At 32.2% G+C, this 25,187-nt stretch overlaps 3 protein-coding genes across 6 annotated transcripts in view; 2 read left to right on the top strand and 1 right to left on the bottom strand.

Moving 5' to 3' along the window:
• LOC143046345 (C-type lectin-like) overlaps window positions 1-2,846 on the bottom strand; it is a 51,385-nt gene extending 48,539 nt beyond the window's left edge. For both annotated transcript variants that reach the window (XM_076219473.1, XM_076219472.1), the window contains exon 1: window positions 2,780-2,846. The gene's annotated coding sequence lies outside the window, so the exon portion shown is untranslated. The remainder of the gene's footprint in view (window positions 1-2,779) is intronic.
• LOC143046340 (leucine-rich repeat serine/threonine-protein kinase 1-like) overlaps window positions 1-25,187 on the top strand; it is a 139,479-nt gene that overhangs the window by 18,673 nt on the left and 95,619 nt on the right. The window lies entirely within an intron of this gene.
• Window positions 1-25,187, top strand: part of LOC143046344 (acidic mammalian chitinase-like) — a 95,404-nt gene that overhangs the window by 42,776 nt on the left and 27,441 nt on the right. The gene's annotated exons all lie outside the window — the stretch shown is intronic.

Raw genomic sequence — 25,187 nt, 5'->3', positions numbered from 1 at the left:
AGCAGACCCAAGTAAGGATATTCCATAACATTCTCTATTTTTTTTTTTTTTTTTTTATATACAAGTATAGATGTTTCAGGCTTTTACTTTGTTGTTGAAAAGACCATACTTTTTGTTTTATTTATGTTTAGAGAAAGCTGCCAGTTTTCACAAAACATGGAAACTTTATTTAGACTATTTTGGAGACCCTCCTTAGATTCTGATAGTAAAAGCACATCATCAGCAAACAGGAGGGAGCCTAGTTTACTATTTATGAGCTCCAATGGACTAGAGTTGTCATCTTCCAAACCTTTAGTGATATCATTTATAAAAATATTGAACAAAGTAGGACTTAATGAGTCCCCTTGTTTCACACCTCTAGTAATGTCAAAATAGTCAGAAATGTGATCTTTATATTTTAAAGAGGATTTTGTATTTAAATATTGTTGTTTTATTACCCTGTAAAAAGACTTTCCTACTCCCATTTTGCATAATTTATATAGAAGGGCTGTCCTCCATACAGAGTCAAATGCCTTTCTTAAGTCAATGAAGCATGCATATATTTTTTTGTTATTTTTGTGTATATATTTATTAATTAAAGATTTTAATATGAAAATACTGTCAGCAGTTCTGTGGTTTTCTCTGAAGCCAAATTGACAGTTATTCAGCTGTTTATCCACAACTGTGATGATTAAAGATATACCTCTGTAATTATTGGGATCAGATTTGTCTCCCTTCTTTTGCAGTGCTATTATATATGAGTCCTTCCGTGATTTTGGGTATATACCCGTTTTTAGAATTAAATTAAATATTTTAACAATTGACTTAATTATTACTTGATTTGAGGTTTTAATTATTTCATTTATAATTCTATCTGGTCCAGCAGACTTTTGAAGTTTTAGTCCTCTGATTACCTTATTTACTTCTGAACAAGATATTGGAGCATCTGTTTCAGCTTTGAAGTCTATATTATTTTCTAATAGCTTTAATTGTGATTCAATGTCTATCATAAAAGCATTATTTATAGATGAAGGTTTACCTTGATCTTGAAAATGTTTTATTAAAACTTCTTCATCTTTTAATACCTCTGGTATTTCATCTTTTTCTGTTTTATTCTTAAGAGATTTTAAAATTTTCCAATATTCCTTTGGATTTTGATTGATATAATCACTTAAACAATTATAAAGTTTTTGTTTATATTCATACTTTTTCTGTTTAACCATTTTCTTTAAGTTTTTTTTAACTCAAAAAACTTTTGCTTTAAACTATTATTATTTGGATTATTCCTTATTTTGTTTCCTATTTTATTTATTTGACGCTTTGTTTCATATATAAAATTGTCTGACCAAACTTGTTTAAATTTCCTTTTCTTTTTCCTCCTCTTAGTTTTTGGAGTTGCTTTACAAGAAAGGCTTGAAATATTATCTAAAATTTTTGTCAATTTTTTCTGTAGCCTCATCAACACCAACCTGATTTTCCTCGGAATTAGCCATTTCAAACTCTATTATCTCATTCTTTACATTTTCAGTCAATAAAGCATCAATAAGTTTAAGTTTAGAATTTTCTGACCATTTATATGATTTAATCCAGTGCCACCCTTTTTCCTGAAGGCCAATTTCTTTATCTATATTTATAGAGCACTTCTATATATAAAGTAATTTGAACATGATCTGATAGGTAAGTAAAATCGTTTGTTTTAAAATATTTGACTGAGGACAGGAGACTCTCGCTAACAACAGCATAATCAACAGTACTAAATCCACTGCTTGACATATATGTATAATATCCCAATGAGTCACCTAAAAATCGACCATTGAGTAAACGTTACTAATCCGTAAATGGGATAAAATGTTCGGTATATTTTTTTATTAATAGAGTATGCATGTACCATCAAAGAAAGATGAATGTAGTCTGTACTCGGAGTAGTTTTTTGTACTCTAAACACAGCAATGTTTGTCCATTTGTTATAATGAACCTTAAACTCGCAAAAATCATTTAATAAATATAAAAACGAAAGCAATGCGCATTTTTGGAATCATATATGATTGTTTGCTTTGTCTATATGCCATTTTGTTTTGTAAAAAATCCGACATATTGATTAACAACACATATATTATTCCATGTAAGCCCTTAAAAAGTTTTAAGTAGTGTGTGTTGATGTGTAAAAGATAAAAGAAAATTGATTTCCGAAAATAAAATGATAATTGTGAACAATTTTAATATATTTTGACAAAAATATACAGTCAGTAGGAAAAGAAAAATATGAATAGAAAGTTATAATTTTGTTTGTAATAGCAATATGATACACTTTGTTTTGCACATAACATTATATCCTCTGTAATCTGAGAGCTGGACCTTAATGTTTATCATATTTCTCTTAAAAACCCTGCGTAAATTATGTATTATTTTTTTTAAACTTGATATGTACGAAACATATTCTGCTAGTCTGTAAACCAATATTTTTTTACTTGGAACAACGACCCCAACACTAACCCCTTTTTCCAACAAAAATTAAACTATAAAACAATCAAAGTAAAGAATAAAAACAAATAATAATTAGAACTCAGCAAATATCGATCTATGCAATAGTACATAACCGATGTTTAAATTTTATACATCCTCTTTTCTAATTTGACCTTTATTTTAAGAATAATTTTGATTTTATAATTATATGATCATTGAGTGCAAAGGCACAAATTTTCAAAAGTATTTAATTTTAAAAAGGAAGTAAAACTAACAAACCTTTCGGATATCTACATACAGATAATATTTACATAACATCTTTAAAATTTCAACTTACCAACTACTGTCTGTAGGACTGTCACAAGCAAGAAAAGTAAAACTCCCAGTCATGCATCTGAGTCTCATGTGATGCAAAGTTGCTTATATACCCTTAATAAACCCACGTGTGTGTCAATCGAAGTCAATTTAATATTATCCTTCCAATTTAAAAAAAAGGTTTCAAAAGAATTGGCGAAACATGTTGTGTTGTTTACGCACAAGATATATTAAAAAATTGACAATAATTACACTTAACGATTGATGATTGTATCAAAATTAAAAAAAAAAAAACTTGTATGTATATTTTTTTGATATGTTATACATAATCATCAGTAAATTAAATGAAGTAACATGAGTTGTTGATTGTATCTTCTAATAGGTTATAGGCTATCTATATTAAAATGATACTATTGTCCATCCGTAAATATAAATTTAAACATTGTAATTACATGTCTAATATACCTTCTCATATATCTGAAATTATCATTATTTCCGAATATTGCATCTCCTTGTTTTGGCTATGTAACACATGTTTTAATTGTATTAAATACAATTATATTTCACCGATGTGATAACTTACACCGACGCATGTGGAATTTGAATAGTGTATTGCTTCTTTTTATTCGAAAAATATTTTTTGGAGGTTACACATGTAGAATAAGGCAAAACGAAAATTATTAATAAGTTTAAGCTTGAGAATATTGTTTGAAATTGAAAAATTCCATGCAGTTTTCCAAAAACGAAAATTTGTTTTATTCATCTTTATAATCTGTGTGAACTGTGTTATATATATTTAAGTCTTTGTAAACGTCAGGCAATTTAGAAGAATTTCAAATTTGACCGAAAAAAAAACCAAACCAGCTTAATCATCCAATTTGAAGTAACGTTCATCTTGAGGTAGGAATGGTAGCTTTTTCGTTTCTGTGTGTCTGGTAATTCGAGTAATCTCCAGATAACTTTTGGTTAGAATGATAGCAAATTACGGAGTTAGTTCCCCTCAATTGGTAATTTCTAGTGCATTTCAACCAAATATATCTTGAATTACCAAAACAGGAAAAGGAAATGAATATTTGTGCACTATTATACATTGTATTATTATTTATTCATTTTTTTTTCTCGTCTTGAATAAGTACAATGTATTTTAAAAATTTTAAATTTTAAAAATACCGCTAGTCGGCATTTCATTTTTGAAATAGAATGCAGTATGTTTTTATGGAAATTAGAAAGCCAAGCTCTAATGTATTATGCTAGAATATATTCATGACTAGAATTTCAGTTGATTGATCTTTTACTGCTGCAGATTTTGTTTCCCTTTTTTTTTTTCTTTTGTTATTGTTGATAGTTTCTCTTTTTATCATGCTTTTTACCCAACAACACAGACATGGGTAAAAATCGTAATTCAAACTCAAGTACCTATTTAAGAATTGTACTTTATTTAAGAAAAAATTGATGCCAGCTATACTTTATTGTAGTTTTAACATGGGTAGGCATTATATTCGTGATTATTTTTGCCAGAGTGATAATCAATTATTTCGATTCTGATTAGGTCATTTACGGTAATTTCTATGTTCGCTGTATATAAGTGTACAGTATTTGTGTAGGCTCTTCCATCAACCTCCCTGTCGATTTGTATCCAACTAGTTTAAACCAGTTTAATTTCGCAAAGTTATTTTTCTAAAATTCAAAGTTGAAACAGAAATTAACAAATTTATTAACTAAAACGATATTTGCGTCACAATATAACAGAAAAGTTATAATTCAACCGTCTTTTCGTTTGAAGTCAATTTCTGACACGCACATTTTCAAGTCAGTTGTCAATAGCGGTGGACGCACAAGGAAAATCGGTAGGTCTATAGTTACTAAATTAATCGTAATGTTCCGCCGGTTATGTTAGCATTGGTAAATATGTTCATATCTGATAGAGGATTCCTTGATAAAGTTGTGCTGACATTCGAGACTTGGCAGGAGGGGCCCTTTGACAGAGATTCATTTATACTTGCGGTAGTCCAAATAATTACGACGTCTGGCAAGGCTATCTTAATTTTTTTTCTGGGACGCCTTCCTAAGACGGCGTCCCAAAAAAAAAATAAAATAGCATTGTTGAGTTCCAGAAAAAAAAATAGCCTTGTGGCGTCCCAGAAAAAAAATTAAAATAGCCTTGCCAGACGTCATAATTATTTGGACTATACTTGCGGTAGCTACACCCTGTAAAGTTGATAAAAGTGCACGCCTTTGTGCATCTGACGATTTAAAATGCTGTATTACATGATGATTAAAATTAAAACTGAGTGACAATCATGTTGTATTTGTAAAATGCATTGGAAACTTCGGTGGTATATTGGTAATTACGCCTATTTTTTTAAATAGGAGAATGGGGTTCGATTCCCTGCTAGGGTCAATCCATTTTATCGTAAATATGAAACAATTTTGTCATTTCAGTACAACAGTTATAATAACCTATACTTTATTTTATATTTATTGTCAGATCATATGTTTCAATGAAATTATTATATACATGCCTTTTTAACAGGATAGATGAAACGTGTTTTTCAGAGGGAGGGGTTTTGAAGTTAGAACAGCCAACATGAACGTTGCGGTATCTAGGTCAAATATATCAATTTCGAATTGTAACACATTGTTGTCATTGTAAAAGTATTAGTAACAAAATGTGTATCATTTTAGTGTTTGAAAGTGTTTTAAGTTAATGAAATACATTAAATGCATACCAATTTGATAAAATTCATTTTTCTGCCGTAGTCAATATACGCATGTGAAAACTAATTTTATTGGATAATAGAGCATGGTTTTTTTTTAACAAAGCTAAAGAATACTTATTTGTACATGTTGTCTTGCTTATTATTTTTTCAGTAGGTAATCTAGTGACAAAACATTACCTCCCTTGAAAACTGAAAACTGGATCTCGTCAATGAGAAAAGCAGGCTATAGAACTTTTATGTAAATTTGATTTTAATATTGATATGCGAATAAATTGCTCGCGTATCAACCTAGATTTAGTTTTTTACTGGCTGAATGCTATATATGTTTTGAGCACGAACGACTCACAATTTCCTTGTAGTTTACTTACAATTCAGTGTTTTATATTTTCCGTGGTTTTTTTTTTTCGAGAGCAACATTAAACATGTTTATAATATCCGGGTTTTTCAACAAATGCTCCGGTTTCTTTTTTTTTTTATGAAAATGTGATAAGAAAGAAGACATTCTTTGGCTTAAAAACCTACTTATTTTAGAGTCTGTAAATGTATATAAAATTTCAAAGGACAACGTTATATATTCTTAATAAGTTACAAAAGCATATTACTTTGTTGATCAAATTTAACTCATTTCAATTCAATTTAATGATAATCCCTATTCTGAACTATTCTGAAAACATTTTGCCATAACCTTGCAGTATTAAGATATATAAAAAAATCACTGTGTCCTTTTTAAAACGGTCTATAGAACCGAGTACAGGGACTCATAATCTTTTCCACTTCATTTAATGCTCTTTGTTTTTACAGTCAAGAATATTTTATGAATGATATATATGACCGTGACATAGGAGCAAGAAAACTAAGAAAAAACAGTAAAAAAATTTAAAAACTAAATGTTAATCCAAATATTCTAATAAAAAAGCACCCCCTCCCCAAACAAAATAATAAATTGAAAAATAAAAGAACATTATTTGAATTGAATGGAATATTTAATGAAAAATGAAAACAACACTTCATTCGTCCGAAGCGCTTTTCTGGATTACCTTCACCCGTAACGCTCAAAGTCGAATATTTGAAAACCAAGGATGTGTAAGAACCGAAATATTTGCAGACATATGACCAAAAGCACCTAATAAATAGCCAAATTAACCTAAGTTCAACTTTGCTTGATAGAGTTGAAACCTTAGGCTCTTTATAATTTTTAAATTTGTAAACCGACAGTGTTGAATTATTGATTGTTGGTTTCTTGAACGTGCAATGAAATTTTCAAGACGAGAACAAATCAACAATAAATCCAATGGGTAGGTCCCGTAACAGAGGACGTTCGGGATGAAGGTTGGGAAATTTAGTCTGTCACTGAAAACGCGGGTATATTGGATATTGACAGAAATGTTGCCTTGCAACAGGCCCCCTTACGGAACCCTCAAAGTACTGTTGCAAGGGTTCTTAACGTGTAGTGGTGTAGTGAGCGTGACATTCTATCTACACGCCCCATTCTGATCAGAGGTGACTGCGTAGTTGAAGCACGAGTTTTACTACCGGTCGGAAGAGGACCTAAATGACCATATTTCTATTCCCCAGTCCCCATTGGAGGTAAACAATTTTGAAAAGGTTTTTTATAAATCATGCCAGCACTAAATTACTGACTACTGAGCTGATGTTAAACGCGGGGACTTATCCAATGTATTTAAAAAACAACGAAATATACAATCTATAAGCTTTAAAACGATCTTTTAGAAATGATAAAAAAAAATGTGTATATAATATGAGTACACCTATTAAATACATGAAATATACATTGTAAATTTTTATTCTTTGTGTTTATGATGAAAATGAAGTACGGTGGTGCTTTATTTCTGTGTGACCTCTTCGCGTAGGAGCATTTGAACATTATTCTAGATTTCAATTTCTAGAACGATTAAACATGTTACCATCAAGATAAATAGTAAATGAAACACTTATGATGTACTTTCTGTTAAAAAAACCACACATTTACCCGCGTTACACACTATGTGTACGTACGTCTCAATCCAACATGTCTGAACTCACACAAAGTTTAAAATTGAGAATTGAAGTGTTTGTTTTACATCACGAAATATTTACTGTATGAATCCATATCTGTACGCTAACATGAAGATCTCTGAATACAAATAAACGATGCCTTTTAACGAAATGAACGTGTTAATATAGCATTATCAAACTGATTTAATGCATTTTTCGTGCTTTGCAAAGAACTTTATTTTAACCTTTTTCATTGTTTTTTAAACGTGAATGCAGTGATATATTAAAGTTTAAGCCATAGGAATTTTGTTTTTCACTCGATAAAACACGGACGCACTAGAAAAAACACGGACATATAAAAATGAATTTACTATGCAAAATGTCTTTTTCTATGAAAAAAACAAGATATTTTTGTAAAGTGTCTGTAATCTTAGTATGTAAAGATTCAGTGTAAGCATTTCCGTTGACATTTGCATTGGTATGTGAGTAAAAATGGCTGTAAAAAGTAAAAACACAAAAATACTGAACTCCGAGGAAAATTCAAAAAGGAAAATCAAAAATCAAAAGGCAAAATCAAAAGTCCAAGCACATCAAACGAATGGATAACAACTGTCATATTCCTGACTTGGTACAGGCATTTTCTAATGTAGAAAATGGTGGATTGAACCTGGTTTTATAGCTAGCTAAACCTCTCACTTGTATGACAGTCGCATCAAATTCCATTACATTGTCAACGATGCATGAACAAAACAAACATACTCAAAGAGTAAAAATGTCAAAAATAGGGGTACAACAGTCAATATTGTGGTATCATCTTAATATCACTACATAAACAACAAATGTAACAAAGTAGCACAAAAAGGCATACATCAAATTCAACATTCTCATTTTGCTTTTCCTATACGGCTGAATTTATCTATGTAAAGTCTACCCATAAATGAAAGAAGGTTTTCATTACTGGTGTAAAATTGCGCGTTTCAAATTCGCACAGGTAGACATAAAAATAATTTTGTCGTATGACGGCATACATAAATGCAGACTCACGTAAAGTAGATATAACAAAAAACAGACTTACAGTAAAAATAATAAATAAAATAATGTTGTGGTTCAAAGTATGACGGGATACATAAGTACAGTTTCACGTCAAATACGGCTGAATTTATCTATGTAAAGTCTACCCATAAATGATAGAAGGTTTTCATTACTGGTGTAAAATTGCGCGTTTGAAATTCGCACAGGTAGACATAAAAATAATTTTGTCGTATGACGGCATACATAAATCTATATTTTGGAATAAAGCATACAAGACTAAATTAAACGTTTATAAAATAAAATAATTGAGGGTTGATAATATATTTTTATCACAAATACTATGTTATCTTCTATGCTCATGTATATAAGGTTCTAATTTTGTGTCGTTGTTCTCCTCTTATATTTAAAATGCGTTTCCATCAGTTTTTAGTTTGTTACCCCGATTTTGTTTTTTGTCCATGGATTTATGAGTTTTGAACAGCGGTATACTACTGTTGCCTTTATTTCTAACATCTTTTTTAACGTTTTACAAGAAAGGAAGTCTGTTTGTTTACATTTTTGATCATACTCACTCGAAAAAAAGAGAAAATAACTGAAAATAAAAAACAACCCAACCGGAGACTAAACCTACTGTGAAATACATGTACAAAAAACGAGATCACTTATTCTCAATATCGTCAAAAGAAGTAAAATTACACAGATAACCTATTTTGTAAAGATATTTTCTTTTTTATCTTAATCTGCACAGACACATCTTTAAATCTTGTATTTACGAAAAGACAATATTACTATATTGAAAGTTCACGCGGCAACAATGAGCGGATTGGCGTATTCTAAAACTTAGATGTGTAAAATGGGTATATTTTGGGAAATTGTTATATGCTAAAGATTATGTGGAACACTCCGAAAATTGTTGACTTGAAAGAGCTTTAGATTTTGTAAGTACATGATTTTTTCCATTTTTTTTTTTATTAATATGCTGCAAAGGTTAACAGTTAAAAAAAACCAAGCTTCTAATGCATATATCAAGATAGATAATGAAATTAAAACATTGTGCATTTGTATTTATATTTCAAATATCACAGTTTAACAAATACTTTCTTTAAAATGTATACGTACGATTGTTGTTTAGAAATAACTTATAAATTAAGCAGTATGGTCATCGGCATTGTTGTGCTATTGCTTTTGTCAACTTTTTTTTATAAGAGACTATAGAACACACCCGCGGGTCCCTGACTGAATTAAAGTACCCATGCCTTATTTTTGGCCTTGATTTTTAGTATTGTCATCTGATAAAGGTGGAAGAAAACAGACTTGTTAAATAGTGTCCTAGAGTTTAATATAAATTCAAACAACTGCTAGAAGAATTCCAGATTCTCCTGATAGAAAGGGTTTACAGAAAACAACAGGTAACGGAAACTACATGCGACATATACTAATGGTATCGGTATCGGATTCGACCCGGAACTTGTTAATTATTGGTTATTGATTATGTAGAAAACAAAAGGGCCTGGAATGGTGTAATTTTTAACAACACCATTGTCCTATATAAGTTATATATAAAGTTGAATTATTTGATTCGTCGTTTTAACGTTATACCGGCTAACAAATTGGGCCTCGTTATTTTAGAAGTGTAGATACTTTTCAATTGCTCTTGCGTCATCAGTTTTCCCACAGTAAACGCCTAAATAGAGCTCTATTTTGGCCAGGTTTGGGAAATCTATTTATATCTCACTCAAAATGTATGAGAAAGACATCGTTTACCGAACCAAAATTCTTTTGGAAAGTTAGAAACGTCCATTGATGTAAAATTTGACAAAAACATGTGTGATTTACAAATGTGTATCCAGATGCCTTCCACATTAATATGTAGCACTGGATACGTGTAAATTTTTCAAACCATATTTTAATCGTATGATATATACTTTTCAATACTCATTTTCAAACAGGATTTGACAACTTTATAATTCTGATTATTTGTTTAAAACAAAACAGACCAAATTGTCCCTACCTCTTTGATCTATTTATTTTTGCGTAAATAACTATTTCTTACATTTTCAGAAAACATTTCGTTGTAATGCAACCACCTTTCACACAGCTGACTATTTTACAAGCGATCGTTGAATATCTGAACCTCATGTTTTGCCCGGTCGTAAAAATATCGTGCGGGGCAATTTTTGTAAAAATTATATCAGAGTTAAGAAATATTTAACTGAAAATTTACAACCTGTGTTTCAACATATATTATTAGCAAGTAGCTTCCGTTTCTTTTGATACAATGGATTGATTATGTGCGTATTACATATTAAAGTATAACCAAATAATTCTGACGAGTAATATTGTGTGGTTTTTTTTTTTTAGAGAAAACAACATTTTTGTAACAGTTTTATCCTTACTTCAAAACATGACCCATTTTCTGCAACATCTTTTAGATGTTTTTGAGTATCTGATTTGATGGTTTTTTTCAAATCAAAATCATATATAGTACTTTTTCCAAGTTCATAACGCATTCAAAACATATTGTTATTACTGAATTATTCTGGATTTTTTGCATTTTTACGCACTCATGAATATTCCAACGCAATTACGGAATTCATTTTCGCTGTAATCACTTCTTTACCTGTTTATGATAATGTCAATTTATCATAAATATGCATGATTCACATGCACAGTTGAACTATACTTTCGCTAAAATTGTTTCGAAGATTGATATTGCCTTACTGTTTGCATTCAATAAAAAATATAAAAGTATTTTTTTGAAAAATAAATGGGATCCATAGATAGAAAACTCTTTACGGGAATGACTCAAGGATTTTCCCGGACAAAGTCTAACTGGATATATTGTTCTGTCAAACTACCCTCTCCCACCCCTGCCACTTAAAAGGACAGAAACTCTAACGTTATATCGTTATTCAAGTATTTATAGAAGAGCGGTTAAGTTTTAAAGCTGTAAAGGGAAAAGCAACTTCTCTTTGAACTTTGACTCAGCGAAAGAATGAAGTTTATATAAGGCGTATTCATGAATATATAAAAAGATCGAGGAAGCATCAATTGATAGGATCCAATTGATGAAACATGTCAGAACTGATGATCTGAGCACTGTGTCAACACCTGATTGTGATGAAGATCTCGTACTACATAAAGCTGTCGGTATTTTACATAATTAAACTGGCGATCTCGTCATACTATTAGTTACATAGTGTGCTTGTGATTTAATACGATATATATGGGGTCAGTTAATTCCATATGGAGTGATAACGAAGCTAGAATCCCCATATGGAATTGAATGGCCCCATGTAGATTGTATTAGGTCAGTAGCACATTATGTAACGAATTTATATTTCCGACTATCTTAACATGTGGTAATAAGACTAGTGGCCTTTCAAAGAGTCCAAGTCTTTAATACTTAGTATTTAGAACCTACATGCATTGGTCTACACATAAACAAATGCCAACAATAACAATTTGTTAGCTTTACATGTGTTTTGTGAATTTATTTCAATCTTTCATCATCAATTATTCGTCTGTTGAAACCTTTCAGATGTTTCCTCAACACCGTGTTGTTTGAACAAAGGCGCGTACCGCCACTACTAACCGTGTATTGAAATAAACCACGGCTACGAACCCCATATGACATATACATGGTCTCCACGTGGTTTGTTTTAACCAATCATATTCCTAGAAATGTATAGGAGGTAAGATAAAATGTGATACATACGTCACCTGCAGATGCTTCATTTAGTCTCTGAAACTTACGGCCCCTATTTTGGAAACATTCTGATGCTGGCTTCTAAGTGGTGAAACAAACTGTAAATAAAGACAATGAACTATCCACGGAAAATGACGAAAATACCTGGCCTTTGCGGAAACAATAGTGTCAATAAATAGAAATTCGTTTATGCCTTTTAATCTTTGTTTGGTCTTGCAACTGCATCATATATATTATCATATATGAGATTTGGTTGAAAGTTTTCATTGTCATGAGCTCTATGCTACTAACAACGAGCTGAGATGATTTCTTACTAGCGTAGCAGCTCATAATATTGACAAGATGGAACATATGTTCCTCAATGTATTATTTCGTGTCCTGGGGAAGTTAGCCTCATTAAGGCAGAGCAGGCAATGTTTAAATTCATACGGAAACAACAACAGGAGTCGATTTCACAAAAAAACTTACGATTAAGATTGATCGTAAGTATACTGAATTGTTCATGACTTACGATCAATCTTAGTCTTAAGTATTTTTGTGAAACTGTCTCCAGATGGTAAAGATACGTTCCATGTAATGGCTATGGCGGTGTTTCAGGTTCAGTCTTTGTCTCCTACCAATTGCAATGAAGGATATTGAATAATATGAAGATCATACGTAGCCAAGTACGTTCCCTTCTAGTAACAGAGGACGCGTCTGCTCTGGTCAGTTGTCTAATTAACGCCAAAAATCAGACACACAGTAGGCCAGTTCAGTGCAGCAATGCAAATGAGATGAAGATTGGTTACTGTTGATAAAAACACACATGATGAAAGTAGACCTGTAACTATCAATCGGGATGAACATCATGTCAACAACTTAATCAGTCATTTGCAGGAGTCAATAGTGAACCCATTATATATTTAACAACATCCTCGTGGGTTGGTCAATATAGCAAGTTGCCTTATAGCACCAAAATTAGTCTAGGAATTCCGTTTGAAGGCAATTGACAGGGGAACTGCAATGACCAAAATGTTTGTTGATTTTATCTTGTCTGAAGGTATGTCTGAAAGCTTCTGAGAACCCATTCGAAAGAAATGAATACTTTTTTTTGAAATCCTTTATTCAACTAGTGAGGTATTTCACTAGCAACAGATTGTAAAAAGGTACTCATTTTACTATTGAAATGTGGACCAGTATCGTCGTATTTTCCATCTGGTGAATTATTAATAATTTAAACTTGTACACTCAAATAAAACTGTATATTGCTTTTTAGTAGCTTGTCCACTATATTAATAATTTAAACTTGTACACTCAAATAAAACTTAATATTGTTTTTTAGTAGCTTGTCCTCTATATTTGCACAAAATCCACTTGATTTTCTTTGAAAAATAGCATCAAGTCATATCTCTCTTCATTGTTGCTGGGTTGTAAACGGATGTTATCCACACCATCGTTCAGAACTGCTGTTGTTATGTATCTTTTCTCTCGTAGTCGTTCCTCGGAAGGTTGGTCAATACCATCTGTCCTCTGACGTTTACTGGGGGGTTGTTGTAAATCGTCTTCCTTCTGGGCTCTTTTCTTTACATCATGTCTTCCCTGCATATACATATGTTTAGATAAAACACATTTCCTTTTCGTTCTTAAACCACTATGTTCACATTCCTAGTTTATATTTGTATGATTCTGTTGGTGTCGAATGAAATGATCTTTTCTTGCATACCTCATGGCGCATGTTCGGCACTCAAAATTTGATACATCATCTTTATCTGTAACTCTGTCATCTTTTCGTGTAGGTTTTTGATCAAGTTGTTTTTCGGTTGGATTTTGTTGTTTAACTGAATGTAAGACTGCAATGTAAAGTCATGTGCTGACATCTGTTGTAACTTCTGTAATACATCTTGTGGAATAACTTTTACCAGTTGGTCAATCATATATTGGTTATAATTTTCCATCTTCAATGAATGATTGATACTAATTTACATTGCATTATACATGTTATATACTGAGAGATGTAAACGTGGATAGGTCAACGTGTATGGCACGTTTACAAGATCATACGTAGGAGGGTAGAGTATTAAAACCACTTCCGTTAATTTTCCACAACCGGATTTTAACAAGGATGTTAAGTAGCAGTTAAGAGAATTATGAGATTAATCCACTTCAGTTAAGAGGATTATAGCCAATATGTTAAGTACCAGTTAAGAGGATTATAACCAGAATGTTAAGTACCAGTTAAGAGGATTATAACCAGGATGTTAAGTACCATTTAAGAGGATTATAACCAGGATGTTAAGTACCAGTTAAGAGAATATGCATGTATCAAGTCAGGAATATGACAGTTGTAATCCATTCGTTTGATAGGTTCGAGCTTTTGATTTTGCCATTTGATTAGGACTTATATCTAGAAACCGACTATGAGGGTCGTTTGATAATAAAACTTTACGACAGAAGAGATGATTTCAGCTTCCCAAATGTGACCTTTCATTTTTGTCGAGCCTTCGAACTTGTCGAAAAAGCGAGACACAGCGATCCTACATTCCGTCGTCGGCATCGTCGTCGTCGGCGGCGGCGGCATCAACAAATATTCACTCTGTGGTTAAAGTGTTTGAAATTTTAATACCTTTCTTAAACTACCCTGGATTTCTACGAAACTTGGACAGAAGCCTGTTTATGATCATAAGATAGTATCCAGAAGTAACTTTTGTAAAAACAAAGATCCATTTTTTCCGTATTTTACTTATAAATGGACTTAGTTTTTCTGCCAGGAAACAATACATTCACTCTGACGTTAAAGTTTTTAAAATTTCAATAACTTTCTTATACTATCCTTGATTTTTACCAAACTTGGACAAAAGCTTGTTTATGATCAAAAGCTAGTATCTAGAAAGAAATCTGGTTAAAGTTTTTCTGCCAGGAAACAATACATTCACTCTGGGGTATTTTTTAAAATTTTAATAACTTTCTTTAACTATCCTGGATTTGTACCAAACATGGACAGATGCTTGTTTCTGATCGTAAGATAGTATCTAGAAGTAAATTTTGTAAGACAAAATACCATTTTTTCCGTATTTTACTTATAAATGGACTTAGAGATTAAGAGATTATAAACCGGACATTACGTCATAGTTAAGAGGATTGGCTGTGACGTGACCTCCGTTGGGAGTTTGGTTTGGGTCTGACCCCAAATCATACTACTCTTATAAATGTGATGTGTGTTAAAGGGTTTAATGACAATTCTGACTATGAGAAAGACATGAAAACAAATACCTGTGATAAATGTGATGTATGTGGTAAAGGTTTTGGAAATAGTAAGTTCTTGCAGAAACACACGAGAGTACACATAGGTGAGAAACCTTACAAATGTGATGTGTGTGGTAAATTGTTAATGATAGATCTAATCTGACTGCACACAATAGAATACACACCGGTGAAAAACCTTATAAATGTGAAGTGTGCCAGACATGGGTTTAGTCAAAGAGGGAACTTACAGAAACACATTCTGAGAACCTCTTGTTATAAACCCATTGAAAAAACAGAGGTAGCCAGCTAAAACGTTTGTAAAATAAAATGATATTAACTATACCTACCTACCCTATTTTTTTTATCAGACCGTTAGCAGAAACACATGTATTATATTTTGCCTACATAGCCTAAGGTTTCTGGGTGATTTGTATCGATCTGATCGATGAGTTAAGCCCTTTACAAATGGTTTTTAGTTGGTTCTTATAATAATATACTGCTACACAACTGTCCCTGGTTTTGGTGCCAGCAAACATGTTTAACCCCGCCATATTTTGTATGAAATTTTCCTAAGTCAGGACCTTGAAATTAAGTGTTTGTCATTTGTTGCTGTATATCATATTTGTTTTGGGTTTATAATTGTTTGTACATAAATCAGGCTGTTTTTTCGTTTGACTTCTTTAACATTTGTCATTTCAGAATCTTTTTAGCTTACTAACTCAGTGCAGTACATGTTTTGCTCATTGTTGAAGGTCATACAATGACCTAGAGTTTTACATTATATATATGTTATTTTGGTTTCTGGTTGATATTTTTCTCATCGGCAATAATACCACATCTTATTTATGTATTATAAATGTAATGCAAAATATATTATGTTATGAAACTTAGAGGGATAGCAGATCAGGATCCAGCATTTTGAAAGGTTGAGCATTCAACCTCATGAGCAATATTAATAGAATATGTAAAAAGTATTCTGTGTCTATGTATGTAGCTCCATATGGCGGGACCCAGCTTACAAGAAATCACACACGTGTTTCATACTATATTTATTGTTTACATAACAAAAAGTGAAATAACAACAGTACTGTGGAAAATTCAAAACGGAAAGTCCCCAATCAATGGCAAAATCAAAAGCTTAAAAAACACATCAAACGTATGGATAACAACTGTCATATTCCTGACTTGGTGCAGGCATTTTCTTATGTAGAAAATGGTTGATTAAACCTGGTTTTATAGCGCTTAAAATAGCTATATTTTTTTTTAAACTTTAGGTCTTGAGGGGACAGTGACAGCTTCTGGTGATGTTGGAAGAATTGGAATTCCTATTTCATGAGTGGAATGGATAAGCCACTGGAATATATCACTTAAATAAAACAAATTTAAAGTTATATAGATAAATATATTTATTTAACTGGTTACTGTACTGTCGAGGTATGATTCCCCGTATTTAACTGGTAACTGTACTGTCGAGGTCTGTTTCCCTGTATTTAACTGGTAACTGTACTGTCGAGGTCTGTTTCCCTGTATTTAACTGGTAACTGTACTGTCGAGGTCTGTTTCCCTGTATTTAACTGGTAACTGTACTGTCGAGGTCTGTTTCCCTGTATTTAACTGGTAACTGTACTGTCGAGGTCTGTTTCCCTGTTTTTAACTGGTAACTGTACTTTCAAGGTCGGTTTCCCTGTATTTAACTGGTAACTGTACTGTCGAGGTCTGTTCCCCTGTATTATACTCGTACCACATTTACATTGTTAGTAGGTTAATTAATAGTTGTAGGTTTATTTATGCACACCGTTTTGAAAGACCAATAGATATAAAAAGATGTGGTGTGAGTGCCAATTAGACAACTCTCTATTCAATTCAAAATGTATTATGTATATGTATCCATTATAGGTCAAAGTACGGTCTTCAACACATAGCCTTGGCTCACACCGGACAGCAAGCTATAATTTAGGGCTCCAAAAATAACTATTGTAAAACCATTCAAACAGGAAAACCAACGGTCTAATAAATCTATATAAAAACGAGAAACGAGAAACACTTATGAACCACATCAACAAACGAAAACTACTGAACATCAGATTCCTTCTGCAAATGTTGAACACCTAGTAAAAGATTTATTTTGTTTTATTTAAATAATGATGTTTGTTTGTGTCTAAAATTTCTAGACATTGATTTATTCCTTAAATATCGCATGGAGACAAATAATATTATTTTCATATCTACAAATATCATGAACATAGAATAAGTTATCTATTTTGTTTTATCAGAATTTGATTTTTTACTTTTAGTTTCGTGTTATAATTCAAAGAAAACATATCCGAAGTAATAGACTCATCCGAAGCCATAGCACCTCCCTTAAATTTTATTTGATGATAAAACGTTTAAACCGCTGTTTTGTTTGCACATGTCCTTGGTCTGGAACCTGATGATCAGTGGTTGTCTTTTGTTGATTTGGTTCATAAGTGTTTTATCGTTTCTAGTTGTCTCGCTTTGACGGAGTCCAAAAGCGAGACATAGTTATGCTGTTTCCGGTGTCGGCGGCAGCGTCAACAATGGTATAGTTTGTGATTAGGTCTAGTTTATGGTGAACCCCTGGTAGGTCAATCATATTTGGTATGTAGTTGCATTAGCATTGGTACAACTCTTTTCCATGGATATTATTTGGCCCTGTCCCATCAGTCATGGTCTATTGACTTTGAAACTTTTCCTTATTTGACATGTATTAGCTTGTGATTAGGTCAGTTTATGGAGAACCACTACAGGTAGGCCAATGATTTTTGGTATGCAGTTGTATTATCATTGGTATATACATATCTCATTTCTATGGAGGTTATTTGGCTCCGCCCCCTTAGTCATGGTCTATTGACTTTGAAAAATTTGCCTAAGTTAACATTTATTAGTTTGCGATTTAATAGGTCAGTTTAAGGGTAACCTTTAGTGGTAGGCCAATTTGTATTCAGTTGTATAAGCATTAGCACATCTCATTTCAATAGATAATATTTGGCCCCGCTCCCTCAGTCATGGTCTATTGACACTTTTGCTTGGTTTACATGTATAAATTTGTGATTAGATCAGTTTAAGATGAACTGCTAATGTTAAGTCATAGATATTTTGTATGCTTATTTATTGGAATTTGCAGGAATAGTTACCATGTACGTTATATTAGCCCACCCTTCTTCATGGTTGAATGACTTGAAAAACTAAGGATTTTCTTATCCCAGGCATAGATTACCTTAGCCGTATTTGGCACAACTTTTTGGAATTTTGGATCCTCAATGCTCTTCAACTTTTTACTTGTTTGGCTTTATAAAGATTTTGATTTGAGCGTCACTGATGAGTCTTATGTAGACGAAACGCGCGTCTGGCGCACTAAATTATAATCCTGGTACCTTTGATAACTATTTAAAACTTTTACATAGTTTACAAGTTTTAAATGTTTGTGTTTAGGTTTGTTTAAAAGGAATGACTTATAACAAGTCAATGGTATTTGTTATTGAGTTGTATTAGAATGGGCACATCTCATTACATGGAGATTGTTTAGCCGTGTACCTCAGTCATGGTTCATTGACTTTGAATATTTGCATAACTTATGTAACATGTTAAAGAATTGCTATTTTAATTTCAACGTTTGCATAATCAAAGTTACAAAAAGGCGAGACTTATCTCTGTGATAACAGTTATTTTTTAATCGGATTAGATCGTTGGTTTTCCTGTTTGAATGATTTTACACTAGTCATTTTTGTGGCCCTTTATAGCTTGTTGTTCGGTGTGAGCCAAGGCTCCGTGTTGCAGGGGGTACTTTGACCTATAATGGTTTACTTTTACAAATTGTGACTTGGATATAGAGTTTTCGCATTGGCATCAATGTTTTTTTTTCATGGTTTACTCGGGTTTAAAATAGAATTTAGAATTAAATTATAAGAAATGATGATAACATTTTTTCTGTCATTTTGAAATAACATAAAAAAATAGCACTCATACCCCATCTTCTTATATCTATTATATGGGATTTCAATATTGTTGAAGGCCGTACGGGGAAGAATAGCTGCTTAAATCTACGCCATTTGGTCTCTGGAGGAAAGTCATCTCAATAAAAATCTCAATAAAAATCATGCCCCTTTTTTATTTTCTTCATAATACTCGTTTTGAGCGCATAGAATGGAGCAAAACGGATGACAAATAAATTATCGAAAAACGAATGCTGTTTAGCAAATCGAATACGGAATCCTGTATTTCTTAAAATAACTGCTCTATATTTTGTACCTACAATACAACCCTATACTTTGAATTGTTTGAAAATGTCACATATCAATATATTTTAATCATGCAGTAAAAAGTAATTTGAACAATTTATTTAAACTAGAGGCTCTCAAGAGCCTGTGTCGTTCACCTTGGTCTATGTGCATATTAACATAAACACAGATAAATTCATGACAAAATTGAGTTTTGGTGATGGTGATGTGTTTGTAGATCTTTCTTTACTGAATATTCTTGTTGCTACAATTATCTCTATCTATAATGAACTTGGCCCAGTAATTACAGTGGAAAATATTTCCAAAAAATTTACAAAAATTAACAAAAATTTATGAAAATTGTTAACAATTGACTATCAAGAGCAATAACTCCTTAAGGGGTCAATTGACAATTTTGGTCTTGTTGATTTATTTGTAGATCTTATTTTGCTGAACATTATTGCTGTTTACAGTTTATCTCTATCGATAATAATATTCAAGATAATAACCAAAATCTGCAAAATTTCCTTAAAATAACTAATTAGGGGGCAGCAACCCAACAACAGGTTGTCCGATTTGTCTGACAATTTCAGGGCAGATAGATCTTGACCTGATAATTAATTTTATCCCATGTCAGATTTGCTCTAAATGCTTTGGTTTTTGAGTTATAAGCCAAAAACTGCATTTTACCCCTATGTTCTATTTTTAGCCATGGCAGCCATCTTGGTTGGTTGGCGGCGTCACGCCACACATTTTTTAAACAATATACCCCAATGATGATTGTGGCCAAGTTTGGTTTAATTTGGCCTCGTAGTTTCAGAGGAGAAGATTTTTGTAAAAGATTACAAAAATTTACGAAAAATTGGTCAAAATTGACTATAAAGGGCAATAACTCCTTAAGGGGTCAACTGACCATTTTAGTCATATTAACTTATTTGTAGATCTTACTTTGCTGAACATTATTGCTGATTACATTTTATCTCTTTCTATAATAATATTCAAGATAATAACCAAAATCTGCAAAATTTCCTTCAAATTACTTATTTCGGGGCAGCAACCCAACAACCCGTTGTCCGATTCATTTGAAAGTTTCAGGGCAGATAGATTTTCACTTGATGAACGATTTTACTCCTGTCAGATTTGCTCTAAATGCTTTGGTTTCAGAGATATAAGTCAAAATCTACATTTCACCCCTATGTTCTATTTTTAGCCATGGCAGCCATCTTGGTTGGTTGGCCGGGTCACGCCACACATTTTTTTAAACTAGATACCCCTAAGATGATTGTTGCCAAGTTTGGATTAATTTGGCCCAGTAGTTTCAGAGGAGAAGATTTTTGTAACAGATTACTAAGATTTACGAAAAATGGTTAAAAATTGACTATAAAGGGCAATAACTCCTAAAGGGGTCAACTGACCATTTCGGTCATGTTGACTTATTTGTAAATCTTACTTTTTTAAACATTATTGCTGTTTACAGTTAATCTCTATCTGTAATAATATTCAAGATAATATCCAAAAACAGCAAAATTTCCTTAAAATTACCAATTCAGGGGCAGCAACCCAACAACCGGTTGTCTGATTCATCTGAAAATTTCAGGGCAGAGAGATCTTGACCTGATAAACAATTGTACCCCGTGTCAGATTTGCTCTAAATGCTTTGGTTTTTGAGTTATAAGCCAAAAACTGCATTTTACCCCTATGTTCTATTTTTAGCCATGGCAGCCATCTTGGTTGGTTGGCGGGGTCACGCCACACATTTTTTAAACTAGATACCCCAATGATGATTGTGGCCAAGTTTGGTTAAATTTGGCCCAGTAGTTTCAGAGGAGAAGATTTTTGTAAAAGTTAACGACGACGGACGACGACGACGACGACGACGACGACGACGGACGCCGGACGCCAAGTGATGGGAAAAGCTCACTTGGCCCTGTGGGCCAGGTGAGCTTAAAAAAAAGAACGAAAAACAATATAATGATTCTTAAATTACGACCTCTATACATATTGTAATGCGATGATTAAAAAGTAACACAAGTTAAAGCAATTAACCTTACCACACATAGGTGTCTTACAATATTCCCAACGTGTGGTTGGATCATTTGTATTACACCATGGTTGTCCGCTGTTGTCAGGATTTCTACAGTAATCATGTTCCGTTTTAAGGTTGCTAAACACGTGTTTGTGTGGATATTGCCGTCCCCAATACTGACAGGAACGTCCAGTTTGTGTCAAACTAATTCGACCTTTGTATTCCGTACCTTTAGTGGATTTTTGTTATTCTGAAATATTTATTAATAAATTGAGATGTGGTTTATACGTCGTTGAGCCTGCAATACAACGACATAGCAAATTAAGTTAAGAGAACAACACACTAAGGTTTTCTTCAGCAATTGATCGATTTCAGTTATATTTGTTTAATTTTCACAAGCATCAAAATCCTGATAATCACTTTGTCATTCTTCGGGCAACATATGTGTTCCGATTTTAATAACAAGATTATATAAAAAGATGGGGTATGATTACCAATAAAACAACTCTTCACCAGAGACCAAAATGACGTAGACGTTAGCAACTTTAGATTTTCGACAATGTTCAACAAATATACGACATAGCTATATATTGCAAGCGAATGAAGGCTCGAAATGACAAAAAGTAAATCGAATTTAAACGAGATATATTGTACTCGTAAAAGACCATGCATGAAGTTCTATTACTTGACGTTAAAATAATATTTTGAATATAGTATGAGTAAGTTTGAACATTACTTGTTCAAAAGCTGCATTAATTTTCCTGAAGTTGTTTTAAAGTGTATATGATGAAAGTAACTCTGAGCTGCCACAAAGTTATGTCGAAATACTCACCTCTTGAGTAAAAAAGATACCATTATATATAAATTAGTTTATAATAAATTTTCCAACTACAATCCCCTTCCCTTTTCATGAATGTGACCTACCGAGTTAGATTATTTACCGGTTTGTAATGAAATGAGCAACACGACGAGTGCTGCTTACCCTTCCAGAGCACCTGCGATCACCCCCATTTTTTGGTGGGGTTCGTGTTGCTTAGTCTGTAGTTTTCTATGTTGTGTTATGTGTACTATTATTTGTCTGTTTGTCTTTTTCATTTTTGGTCATGGCGTTGTCGGTTTATTTTCTATCTATGCGTGTGACTGTCCCTCTGGTATCTTTCGGCCCTCTTCCAACAATAAATAGTGAAATTTCCCACATTGTGTATTTAAAAAGTAAATATCTATGTTTGTTCTTTCACTTTTTGTTTGTAAATTTTTGGTCGTGGTATTGTCTGTTCTAATTTGCACTTAATTTGGAGAACATACTCACCATCAACATCTTCTGGATCTTCAGGTGCTTTGTATAGAAAATATAAATACACTTTATTCTAATTTAAATTTCGAAGAATAATCCCATTTATATTTTTGATACATATTTCCCCTAAAGGTTTGATAAAGATAATTTAAAAAGATATGTGTTAAAGTTCGTACACATTGCTTAAATATTAAATATGATTATTTTCTAAAGATATCAATGAACAAGTCAACAAATTGTAAACTATCGTTAAAATGTGTGCAGATTCATGCCACTATATGACAGTCATGTTTTACTGGGTAACAATCACTCCAAAAGATAAATCTGCATATCCTATTCAATACTACTGTTGTGATGTATTCAGATAAAAAAATATGTAAGGAACAACTCCTGTCCCCGTCTAAATAGAAATAATAATAAAAAAAAAAAAACAAATAGGAAAATTCTACAAAGACAAACGGGTGTTGACTATTTATTGAATCCGATGTAGTTCATTATGCTGTGTTCAAAAGAAAGCCTTACAAATATTTCAAATAAATATACACAGTTGAAACTTATCCTGACCAACTGATCTACAAAACACGATTTAACTTCACTTTTTCTGTAACAGGTCGTGGCTTTCCTTTGAATACCCTTTTTGTATTATTTTGATAAACAAAGTATAAATCACGAGAACATGGTTCCTTTTTAATTTGTTTTTTCATTAAACAATTAGAAGAAATAAAACTTTATATATTTTTTTTATTGTCGTTGTGTCTGTTTGGTTTAAAGGAGCTATAAAACAGGTTTAAACCACCATTTTCCTCAGACAAATCAGAAAAATGAGAGATGTTTTTCACTAATTCCATTGTTTGATGACGTTTAATTTCGTCAGTTCTTATTTGCTTCCACCTTTTAGATTTACCTTGGAGTTCAGGGTTTTTGTTAGACTTTTTTCTAGTTAGAAATGGTTCTAAGACAAAATTTCCAGCCATAATCACGCTACGATACTAATGTGATACAAAAATAGCAGATGTCGTCTGTCTTAAGTCTTAACTTTTGTTTAATATATGCTGGGAGTGGAATATCATTATTGTCTCAGAATAAAGAAAAACAGGAAAACAGGAAGAAGAAAAAAAACATAATCTCAAAGGAAAATAAATACAGTTTGCAGCTTTTTAAAATCAGAAAAATAATGAACCAAATTGTGCTTTGCATCAACAGATTTGAGTAAAAATCAAAATGTATATTGCGATGATTAATATATTTACTTTTCAAAGCATATCTATATTTTAACCTGAACTACACATTATCTTTATTATTGAACATTACGACGGTAAAACCACACAACTATTAACGTATTTACAGTTTTAGTATTTTATCACCTAAGAACCTTTTGACGTCATTCAACAATTAATTTTAAATTATGACGGCAAATGGTTTAAATTGTGATGCAAATTATGCCGGCACTTATGTGATTTTAAGTAATGCAGAACAAATTTGTATATTAGGATAAACACGTCTATTTAGATATAAAAGATGTCAGTACCTTTGCATTGTTTGATTCCATCTCCTTTGAAACCCTCTTCGCAAACACAATCATAAACGCCATTGAGTATTTTACATTGTGCATTCCTGTTACATTTTTGACGTCTAATGACTTGCATGTTTGCGTCACCTGATATTGTGGCAACGCATCTGGACACCGTCCCACAATCTCTGGATGTGATTTCTGTATCAATCTAATTGCAAAAAGACAATATTGTATTTTACAGCTGAATATAGAAGTATCAAATGAGTTTCGAATCTCAATTTGGATATATCGTTCTCAATTCGACACAATCGTTGTTACGAGTAGTAAACTAAACGGTGTACATCCATAAAAAATATAGGATGCATATAAGGTCGCCTTCAAAAACCGAAATGAGAGTAACAAATCTTTCCATTGAAATAATATGAATACATATCTTATTTTGTAATGTTAAATTATTCAATACACTTAATGATGTACATAGGTGAAATTAATAAAACCTTGAATTTAATATTAATACTATTAGTCGAAAGAACATCAGTTAAGGAACAAAATAAGTTAACAATATTGATAGGTTATGAGCTCCTTTTCGAGATATTTTTTTTTTGTTATGGTAAGAAAAGCTTAAGGCTGACTCAGACTTTTACATTATATTTACATTAGTTTTATTTGGGTCTCGAAGTC

This window comes from Mytilus galloprovincialis, chromosome 9 (assembly GCF_965363235.1).
Source record: "Mytilus galloprovincialis chromosome 9, xbMytGall1.hap1.1, whole genome shotgun sequence".
Classification (NCBI taxonomy): Eukaryota; Metazoa; Mollusca; class Bivalvia; order Mytilida; family Mytilidae; genus Mytilus; species Mytilus galloprovincialis.
This window is presented reverse-complemented; position numbering and strand designations above follow the sequence as displayed.